The sequence below is a fragment of the Mesoplodon bidens genome (genome assembly GCF_964165515.1).
Source record: "Mesoplodon bidens genome assembly, chromosome: 8".
Taxonomy (NCBI): domain Eukaryota; kingdom Metazoa; phylum Chordata; class Mammalia; order Artiodactyla; family Ziphiidae; genus Mesoplodon; species Mesoplodon bidens.
Genome location: NC_138165.1, coordinates 68,452,196 through 68,464,213, shown reverse-complemented (window position 1 = coordinate 68,464,213; position 12,018 = coordinate 68,452,196).

Genomic DNA, 12,018 nt, shown 5'->3' with positions numbered 1-12,018 from the left:
TTAATTTAACAGTTACTGCTATGAATAATAATAGCTAAAGCAGCTTGAGTGGCTTCTTTGGAGAGGGCACTTTATATACAGTCTCATTTAATGCTCACAGTAAACTTATGAGGAAGGAAACACTATTATTATCCTTATTTCACACATGGGAATTTGATGCTTAAAGAGGTTAAATATCTTGGCTAAAGCTATGCAGTTAGTAGGGAATGGAGTTGGGATTGGAGCCTAGTCACCTGTCTCTAGAGCTCAGCCTCTGAAACATTGAGCTAATCCAAGCACCCAGGACTGATCTGGTTTTGACTGTCCTTTGCTCTAAACTGCAGTTATCCTAAATGCTGGTATCAATCTCCGGAAGACTTGGAAAAGTTCTTTTACCTAACCGGTTCGAGTTGTGGCTTGTAATCTTATGCAATAAGATCTATAAAACAGTTGTTTACATACAATAGCTTCTCAGTAATCTTTACTTAATAGACATTTCTGAAAAAAAAGTGTCAGATTTTGCAACTTGAATTACATTTTAAAGTATCCAGGGCTATAGCAGCTTACTGTGGAAAGCTATGCCTATGCCTCTTATACAAATAAATTAAAATGGTGAATATTGTCCATATCTGTAAACTTGTATTTTTAGACTGCATTTCTTTCAAGCAAGGTATCCGAAAACTGCCATTGTGTCAAATTTCTCTCCGTTTTTAGAAATTCCAACATCATTATCACTGAATATCACACCAGCTCAGGGGAAACCAAGGATATCACGTTGGAGGAGAAAGCAAAGCCTCCCATTTCTCTGTAGATGAACTCAGCCACCAAGATAAGTAAAAAATAGACTTGGATGATTTACTGTGAGCCTGTGAGGAAATACAAGGGAGAACAACTTTTATTATTATTGATTGTTCAACTTAAGTAATTAGGAGGCAAAAACCAAGCCTTGTTCTCTTGCAGGAAATCTTGTACTAAAGAGTAGCAGAAACAAACAAACAAAAAAAAGAAAGAGTAACAGAAACAGGTACAAGTGAAAATTTTTTCATGGAGACATTCTTGAGATTATGATTTAGAATCATTTCTTCTCCTTCACTTTCAACAGGGCTCATGGGTGCATGAAGTTTCCTTCTGCTGTTCTTCATCCCTCTCCTCTAAGTCCTCAGCCATTAGAAGCCCATGGAAACTTCATAAGAGTGTTGCACAAATCTGTATTTCAAAGATAAGGTTATATAATCTAGTAATCAATGTAAATTTAACAAAACAGATATTTAGGTCAAATAATAATTTCAAACTTCTGCTCATCTATTGGTTGGGAAGTTTATAGCACAATTTCTTGGTGTGTCAAGTTGATTTTCCAGTATCATTTATAGTTTAAATTAATAGTCTTTAATTAGTTGTCTAATTAAAGCCCAGAACAAGACATTGGAAGGGTATATGGGGAAAAGAGAGATAGATAAAACAAAATCCTCACTTTTCTTAGCCTTGTAATCTAGTAGACTGGATAACACAAACATGCCCATAACTCTAAGGCAAGGCCTATTGGGAAAGAAAGTCAGTTAAAACGTTTGTCATATACCATGAGTCCATCCCTCTGTCAGGGCTGTGTTAAGTGGAACAATAGAGGTTCCAAATAAAATGCTAAGCCTCAGAGACCTTGTTGGATTATCAGAAAATGACTTCATGGAGAATATGGCATAAATAAGTCTTTGGCCTTGAAGAATGCACTGTTTGGAAAAATCCACTTTTGTCAAATCCATTTGAATAAAAAGCAAGTAGTCTAGTTTGGCAAAAGAAGGGGATACCTGTACAACATTGGCTGGAAATAAAGGAAACCAGAAGAGTATACCCATAGTAGAGCAGTCACAAATGCCAGTTTACAACTTTGGCCTCAGTTTAAGATTTATAGAGAATGGGGGAATCAATTACTTTTTTCAGCTGAACTTTTGCAAGTGGAAGCAGGATATACTTTAGAAGGGAGCAGAGAGTCTGAGAAAACAGGAAGCAATTTAAACCACTCAGGTGAAAAAGAATGAGGGCTTTGAACTAGGACAAGTCAGAGGAAGATCATTTACAAATCAGAGGTAGAGACAACAGGATTTCTAGAAAGACTGGATATATGAGAATGGGAGCAGACATATATGATGATCATAAGGTTCCAGCCTGGTTGAGTAGAAGAATAAGAAATTAACAGGAACAATGTGATAGAGAGGAGAAGGTGGCTCAGGGCAGAGGATGATATGATGCTTTCAGTTATAGTGGTATTGAGTTTCAGGTGTAAACAACTGGACATGTGAATCTGTAGCGAGGTAGAGAAGTCAAGGTTAGAAATACCAGCTTCGGAATCAGGCACCTAAAATTGATCACTGGAGCCAAAGAGTAAACGCAGTCACAAGATAGAGCAGGGAAAGGGGACAGGATTGGAGTATAATGTGGAGAAAATTCTACACTTAGTGGCTGGAAAGACGAGTGTGATACACTGAAGATGGCAAAGAGTGAGAATAAGGCAGGAAGAGAATCAAAACTGGAGAGCTAGGCAGGGGAGCCAAGGAGGCTTAAGGAGGAAGGCCAACAATGGCAAAGGTTACACCATGGGGCGAAAGTCTCTCAGGTTTTTGTACCAAAAATCCACCCCCAAGCCAAGTTATCTCCATTTTAAGAAACAACGTTAACTATCTTATCCAAAATGTTCTCATTCTTTTATTTTCGCTCTTAAAATAAAGCTTAATAATACTAATGTACCCATTTCCAGTTCTTGGAAATGAGTCTCTGATAAAATCTAATTACAACATCTAAATATTGAACAAAATTTTCTATAGCTTTTACCCTGATAAAGGCCTATTAGTCATAAATATACATCCTTCCTCCAAATGCCAAGAACAGAGAGGATGGCATATAAGAGAAAAGTGAGAGAAAAGCCTTAGTTTAAAGCTTCTTTTTCTGTTAGTATGATTTTCTAAAAGATTGGTCCAATTGACATAAAACATGGATGTGGTCCTGTTACAGGTTGAATTGTGTTCTCTCAAAATTCATGTTAAAATCCTAACCTGCAGTAGCTCAGAATGTGACTTTATCTGGAAATAGGGTCACTGCAGATGTAATTAGTTAGGATGAGATCATACTAGAGTAACGTGGGCTCCTGATCCAGTATGCCTGGGGTCCTTATAAACGGGGAGATTTGGACAAAAATACACACAGGAAGACTACCTGTAAAGATAAAGGCAGAGATCTGGGTGATGCAGCCAAACCCAAGGAATGACGGAAATTGCCAGCAAACCACCAGAAGTTAGGAAAGAAGCATGGGATGGATTCTCTTTCACAGCCCTCAGAAGGAACCAACCCTGCCAACGCCTTGATCTCAGACTTCTAGGATATAGAACTGTGAGACAATAAATTTCTGTTGCTTAAGCCACCTAGTTTGTGATACTTTGTTACAGCTGTTCTAATAAGCTAATACAGGTCCATAAGCAAATAGGTCAACAGTATGTTTCCTCAGGGCTTGTACTTTGAAATCTCATGTACCACAGAGAACAGAGTGACTTAGTTCACTCTGGGAAAAAAATGTATTCACATAAGCAATTTAAAACTGCTTCATTTTCCAAATCTGCTTCATTTCCCAGAGACAGCAGTTCTTTGACCAGAGTTTACATCGAGAGGGAACAGCCAGTTTTGGAGAATAAATCTCTTCCACTCTTCCCACTATTCGGGACTGCAGACTCTTTTCAACCAACCTAATAATAGAACTGGCCAGTTCACAGTCATTGGCCTTTCCATAGTTGAACTGTCAGAGGTGTTAGAAAATGTTATAAAAACAAAGCCAGATGAAGTTACCCGTTCATAGGGAAGGCTCTGAATAGGTGTTTTTAACGGAGGAAGTGATCTTGATTTCTGGAAATGTACTGTTTGTGCTGACTTTTGATACTCAGTGTTATTGCAAAAAAATTCCACTACTATTTTATAAAGTAGCCTTTTAAAAAATAACTTTAGGCATTTACAGCTCATCATGGTTGCACCAGGCTTGGCAAAATATTCTCCCTATACAGTGGAAACATTTTGGGGGAGTCAAGTTGTTGAGTGGGTGCTTCCAAGGCAGAGATACTTTGGGTGCCCTTTTAGGTACATTCAGAATTATGCGTTTCTATTTACAAGACCTTTAGGAGTTGTTTGTGGCCAAAGCTTTTCTTCCCAGGGAAAACAGGCTAGGTTCTGGCTGACATCCACTGGATTTAAAATATGGTTTTAGGGCTTCCCTGGTGGTGCAGTGGTTGAGAGGCCGCCTGACGAGGCAGGGGACACGGGTTCGTGCCCCGGTCTGGGAGGATCCCATGTGCCGCGGAACGGCTGGGCCCATGAGCCATGGCCTCTGAGCCTGTGCGTCTGGAGCCTGTGCTCCGCAAGGGGAAGGCCACAGTGGTGAGAGGCCCGCGTACCGCAAAAAAAAAAAAAAAAAAAAAAAAAAAAAAATATATATATATATATATATATATATATATAGTTTTATAAAATATGATAGCCGTCACTGGCCAAAAATTCTAAAATCTAATTTAGACTCCTTTTCTCTCAAACTAAACAAAGCCAGGGCTTTCAAGTGATCATAAGCTTCAGAATCTTTATGTGTGTGTGCAATTACTACGAATCACCCATGAATAAAATTGTCAAAATAAGTCGGTCTGAACCCAAGAAGATATGGGGCCTCACTGGTGTCACCATGATGATTCTGCTCCCCTCTCCAGCTTGCCTGTGGATACACTTATCTCCTTTCCCTGGTTTGTTCCAATTCTCTGTACAGTGTTTTTCAGAGGTGAAGATAAAAGCAGTAGCCTTCCATTGGCAGTTTTTTTTTTTTAAATTTTTATTAGTTTCTGCTTTATAACAAAGTGAATCAGTCATACATATACATCTGTTCCCCCATCCCTTCCCTCTTGCGTCTCCCTCCCTCCCACACTCCCTATCCCACCCCTCCAGGCGGTCACAAAGCACCGAGCTGATCTCCCTGTGCTATGCAGCTGCTTCCCACTAGCTATCTACCTTACGTTTGGTAGTGTACATATGTCCATGCCTCTCTTTCGCTTTGTCACAGCTTACCCTTCCCCCTCCCCATATCCTCAAGTCCATTCTCAAGTAGGTCTGTGTCTTTATTCCTGTTTTACCCCTAGGTTCTTCATGACATTTTTTTTCTTAAATTCCATATATATGTGTTAGCATACGGTATTTGTCTTTCTCTTTCTGACTTACTTCACTCTGTATGACAGACTCTAGGTCTATCCACCTCATTACAAATAGCTCAGTTTCGTTTCTTTTTATGGCTGAGTAATATTCCATTGTATATATGTGCCACATCTTCTTTATCCATTCATCCAATGATGGACACTTAGGTTGTTTCCATCTCCAGGCTATTGTGAGTAGAGCTGCAATGAACATTTTGGTACATGTCTCTTTTTGAATTATGGTTTTCTCAGGGTATATGCCTAGTAGTGGGATTGCTGGGTCATATGGTAGTTCTATTTGTAGTTTTTTAAGGAACCTCCATACTGTTCTCCATAGTGGCTGTACCAATTCACATTCCCACCAGCAGTGCAAGAGTGTTCCCTTTTCTCCACACCCTCTCCAGCATTTATTGTTTCTAGATTTCTTGATGATGGCCATTCTGACTGGTGTGAGATGATATCTCATTGTAGTTTTGATTTGCATTTCTCTAATGATTAATGATGTTGAGCATTCTTTTATGTGTTTGTTGGCAGTCTGTATATCTTCTTTGGAGAAATGCCTATTTAAGTCTTCTGCCCATTTTTGGATTGGGTTGTTTCTTTGCTATTGAGCTGCATTGGCAGGTTTTTAAACTTGGAATGGCTGTCTGTTTAAGCGATTGTTCAAGTCAGTAAAAAGGTAGAGGAAGAACGGTGTGACCACCGTGATGCCTGAGCATTGATTGAAGCAGACCAGCCATCACTCACGAAAGCAACCTGAGGATGATAATCCACACCTGGCTCTTAGCCTCGGCATTTGGGAACACAGGGAAGGGAGGGATGATGGAGGACTATACACCTCATTCTCTTTCTAAAAGAGGCAGCTGCTCCTTAGCTGATTTCTGCCGTGGAAAGTAGGCCAAGCATAGACAGATTTCTTCATTTTCTAAGAAAGGCAAGAAGTATTTTTTTTAAATGTCAAAACTTCTGATTTTTAAATGTTGGAAACTGTATTCGCTTCCTATTGCTACTGGAACAAATGACCACAAACTAAGTGGTATAAACAATATGAGTTTATGATCTCCCAGTCCTGGAGATTGGAAGTGTGCGATTGGTTTCTGTGGGTTGAAATCAGGGTGTTGGCAGGATGTGCTCCCTCCAGAAGTTCTAGATGAAAATCCATTTCCTCACCTTTTCTAGTTCCTAGAGGCTGCCTGCTTTCCTTTGCTTGTGGCTTCTTCTTCCACCTTCAAAGCCAGCAGCATAGAATCTTCTAGTATCTCTGTGACTGATCCTCTGCTTCCTTCATCACATCTCCTTTTCTGACTCCGACGCTTCTGCCTCCTTCTTTCCCTGGTATAGACCACCGTGATTGTATTGGGTCCATCTGAGTAATCCAGGATAACCTCCCTATCTCAAGATCCTTAACTTAATCACATCTGCAAAGTCCCTTTTGCTTTGGAAAGTAACATATTTGCAGGTTCTGGGGATTAGGACGTGGACAACTTGGGGGCAGGGGGTTATTCTGTCCACTCCAGAAACTGATTAATGTTTTTAATATAAAGGCTTAAATAAAACATGTCTGTGGCCACTATTCTGTGATTTCCGGTTAAACTCTGGCTATACCATCTCTGAGAGTGAATGTTTGTCCTTTAGAGCTGTGTGTATCTGAGCTAACAGCTATTTCCTGGATATCTGAAGCAAGGGGAGTGTCTGTAGCTCTCATTAATGGGAAATTCTCAGGGAGGACCTGGACGTGACATGTCCACATCTACCCTGGATTGCTTTGCATGCTGGAGACTTCCACATGCCACTCTGGACTGTCGAGCTGGAACACCTCAGGGATTTATTTTGGATGGAATGATTTGGGGGTAATGAACAGTGAGGGAAGGGTAACCACTGTGGTTAAGAATGGGGTTTGCCAAAGGTGGCGATTTGCATGGTAGAGGTTATGTAAAGTGCAGAGATTACACCAGATAGGGGCAGGTTGGGCAACAGGGTGAGGATTTGGGGAGCGTCCATCTAGGAATTGCTATAAGGGCTTAACATTGCTGGGTGCGTTTCTCCTGGACTATTTCTCTTGAACTAGATTACTCTTTTCTTGGCCCAGTGCTTTTAGCTATGTAGGCAGTTTGGATAAGACTGATACATCATACAGCTCTGTGGGGCTGGGGCCATGACACACACGTGGGCTGAGCTGAAACAAGATAGGCCTGTCTTGTCTGCTGGTCCCATGGGAAGGAGTGGCAGCCTCCCTCAAAGGGGACTCTGACTGCAAGTTCTAGAGGATTCCCAGCTACAAAATGAGTCATGCCAGATGCCCGAACTTGAAAGAGTAGGGAGGAGAAACTCCTGGGTATATAGTTCAGGAAAGATATAGGGGGACAGAGCCTGTTCCTGAATATACCAGAGGAGGGTGTCTCAGTGCAGAGAAGCAGGCGGGCGGAAGAGGTGCAGGGGTGAAGCTGACACAGGTCACAGTCAGTTGTAAGGTTTTACATGTCCTGCTGGCATAACTCTCCACCAATCAGACCGCTCTCTGTGCCTTTGGCCAATGGTTTGAAAGTTTTACATATTGATTTTCTGACAATATTTCAGTGGAATTTAGGGGACATCAGAGTGAATACTAGTTCATGTTACTATATCCCATTTTAGATATCGGCAGAAAAAAGTGTTTATTCACATCTAACTGGTGTAAGTGGTTGTATGTGACCTCTTTCAGGTCATGGTTTCCTCTCAGTGGTTGCAACTTCAAGACTTGCCCTTACTTTTTCCTAGGGCGGAGCTTGGACACTGATGCAACCTGGAACAATGAATGTGACACTAAGTGCCCTCATAACAACAATCTGATAAATCAGGTTGCTGAAAAGCTTCCTTGGTAACTTGTATGGATCTGAACAGAGATAGAATTGGCACCGTGACTGAGCATCTTTTTTTTTTTTTTTGGCGGTACGCGGGCCTCTCACTGTTGTGGCCTCTCCCGTTGCGGAGCACAGGCTCTGGACGCACAGGCTCAGCGGCCATGGCTCACGGGCCCAGCCGCTCCGCGGCATGTGGGATCTTCCCGGACCAGGGCACAAACCCTTGTCCCCTGCATCAGTAGGTGGACTCTCAACCACTGCGCCACCAGGGGAGCCCTGAGCATCTTTTCACATGATTTATGATCTATCAAGGTCAAAGCCCAAGCAGGGCAGGTGGGCTGAACTGGAACCATGCCTGGCTGGAGTTTTCTTGTCTGCTGGCAAAAAGACTGCTTTCTAGCTCATTCCAGCAAGTGTTAGACATTTTATTGAGAATATGTGTACACACACTGCAAACACAGTGTGAAGAAAGACACTGTCTCACTCATTGTTGTAACCCCAGCACCTCACTTAGTATGGGCACCAGATTTGTCCTCAGTAAAGGAATAATATATATAATAAATGGAGTTGGGTTTTGTCATATAGCATCTGTGTCACCTCAGGAAAGTTACTTGACTTGTTAAATAAGAGAATAATATCTATCTCACAAGAACCTCATAAGGACTAAATGAAGTAATGGTTGTGAAGTTACTCTGTAATTCTGAAGTGTCTCATGAATGTACTGAGTTGTTATTTGTGGAAATTGAATTAGATTTTATTTTTTTTTGTACTGTGTTCTTTAGGAGAAAACACTAATAATCTCACTGATTATCTGGCCTAGGTACTTTCTAAATGATTATAATACTTATTTAGGGGCATCTCAGCTAACTAAGCTGCCTGGGGCCCAGATGCTATCTGGCTTTAAGAAATTATTTTTTAACTTTTTTCTTGGAGAAAAAAATTCCCAAAAGCAGAACAAACAAAAACATTCATATCAAGTAGAGTATGCCACACAAAGTAGAAAAAGGTCATAAATATCTGTTGGGGTCTCAGTCAGAGGATGGGCACTTAGGGCCCTATTATGCACTGGTAGTTTTATGGAAGAATTGATATCATTAATCTCCTTAAAGAGATTCTGGGCAAACTTCTTCTTACTAAAACAGAGCTAATTGGTTTGAAGGAAACATGTTGGTGAGATATTTTGGAGAGAGAAGCAGATTTGGTCATTGACAAAATATTTCCCATGCCCAAAGACACTGGTTTAGTGATTGCTAGAAATAACTGGAACACTGTAAGTTTCACCTTATTATGGATAAGAACATTGGAATTGTAGAAAACTCTGCCAGCTGATCATGCAGCTGGTGAACCATGGGCTGCCTAAGTCATGGGCTCCCTCTGAATTTGGCAGAACTTAAGACCATTGTTTCTGAGCTCTATTTTGGTTTCTTTGTCAATTTTTCACAATTAATACATATTCTCTTCAGGTCACACATCTTTACCTGTTATTAAATTGGTCATTTGACTGATTCAACTGAATGACTTGTGTTTGTTCATCTTATTCTGTTGGTCCTCACGAGGGAGTTAGCTTTGTATCTTCCTGCAAACAAAGAAAAGATAAGCCTCCTTGTTGGCAGGTTGAACTTCACAGGACCCATAAACTGCCTGAAGCCCAGTTTGCTGCTGGGAGAAGTGCAGCCTTCCTTATGGGGCCTCAGACTTGGTGGGGACAAAAGTTATTGCTGCAGTTCAGTCCCCAGCATTAGAGGAAGCTCAGTGGGTGAGCTAAGGAAGAGCATGAATTTTAGAGTCTAGAAAAATGGTCTTGAGTCCTAGTTTGCCATTTTTTTCCTGGGTAAACATTGTCACATTAATTTATGTCTTGATTATAATAGACCCTTGAAATACTCAAGGGATAATCTTGAGACGTGCAAGCCTTAAATGCAAGAAGACTACTGGAGCACTTCTGGAGAACTACACAGATAGGAAAGAGATGTGAGAAGAGCAAACTCAAACTGAAATAGAGATGCTCGCCAATAATGCCATCTCACTCACTGGTTTATCATTTGCTCTGCAACCTCAGCCTCCAAGGGGACATCAGCTTCAAGTGAATCCTTTAGAAAAATGCCAAGTCCTAAACTTTTGGAGTTACTGGCAAATAACCAAAACCTCCAATGTTAAATCTTCAAATGACAAGAGTCTGCTGTAATACCTATTTCCTTTTCATGGTTTCTTGTAACCATGAAAAAAAATGTAATACAGGTAGAAGAGTTAGAACATGGTATGATCAATAAATATGAGACTCCTTTCTTCCAAACTAATGTTTGTTAGATGAAAGAAGGAATTTGGTAAGAGAACTGCTTTTCTTCAGGTGAAAGTGTGACAAGTGTAGGTGATCTTTGGACCTCTTTTTCTGGAATTCTCCAGCCTCAGCCCCTTTTGGAAAATATTGGCTGAGTCAGTACGTTGGCTCTATGGCCACATAAGCAGGAAGTCAGGACACAGTGGGTCATTCACCCCTCCTCCCTTCTCCTCTTGTCCATTCCTCTCTGAGGTAGGATTTGTCCTCATCTATAGTGTGCGTGGGAGGAAAGGGGATATTCTTTTTTAAATGCGTTTTCTTATTTTTAAATGCATTTTGGTAAAAAAAAAAAAAAAGAGAAAGATTTTAACGTGGCTTAAAAAGATGAATCACGGAATTAACATAAATCTCAGAGTTCAATTTAAAATAAGAAAGAAAAGTTAAGAGACTCAACAATCACATATTGACTATGTAATTGTTCATGTGGGCAGTCGCACTTAGAGCAGGAAAGGCAAAAAGAAGTTGCCTACAACAAATCGTGTATTCTATAATCCCTTTCACATACACACAAATGAAATAAAACATTAAGAAATTACTTGTAACATTTCTCGTTTAAGATGACAAATGAGGTACACATTTTCATACTAACAACTACTGAAATAAAAGTAGAAAAGCACAGGGCTTCCCTGGTGGCACAGTGGTTGAGAATCTGCCTGCCAATGCATGGGACATGGGTTCGAGCCCTGGTCTGGGAAGATCCCACATGCCGCGGAGCAACTAGGCCCGTGAGCCACAACTGCTGAGCCTGCGCGTCTGGAGCTTGTGCTCCGCAACAAGAGAGGCCACGATAGTGAGAGGCCCGCGCACCGCGATGAAGAGTGGTCCCCGCTTGCCACAACTAGGGGAAGCCCTCGCACAGAAACGAAGACCCAACACAGCAAAAATTAATTAATTAATTAATAAACTCCTACCCCCAACATCAAAAAAAAAAAAAAAGATGGTCAATGCTCATGTTAATATCCTCCATAGACATAATTTGAGCATTCTAAAAAAAAAAAAAAAAAAAAAAAAAAGAAAAGCACAAAAAGAAACAAGCCACTAGCAATAAAGAAAATCAAGGTGGGGATGAACCAATTCAACAAGCAAATGATTTTTTTTTAAATTTATTTTTGGCTGCGTTGGGTCTTTGTTGCTGTGCATGGGCTTTCTCTAGTTGCGACAAGTGGGGGCTACTTTTCGTTGCAGTGCGTGGGCTGCTCATTGCGGTGGCTTCTCTTGTTGCAGAGCATGGGCTCTAGGCACGTGGGCTTCAGTAGTTGGGGTACGTGGGCTCAGTAGTTGTGGTACGTGGGCTCAGTAGGTGTGGCTCGCGGGCTCTAGAGCACAGGCTCAGTAGTTGTGGCTCACGGGCTTAGTTGCTTTGCGGCATGTGGGATCTTCCTGGACCCGGGCTCGAACCAGTGTCCCCTGCATTGCCAGGTGGATTCTTAACCACTGCGCCACCAGGGAAGTTCCCAAGCAAATGATTTTAACAAATTTCTGGGAGACTGAAAGTGAACAGAAATGTCTTGGTGAATGAAACAGGCTGGAAGAGCCTTAGTTTTATAGATAAGGAGCTATAAGGAGATAAGAGCTGATCTGCTCTTCAGAATCCCAGAGTCTCTGGCCTCAGGATCAACCACAAGCAAGCAAGAACTGGAGTTGAAACCAAGGGATT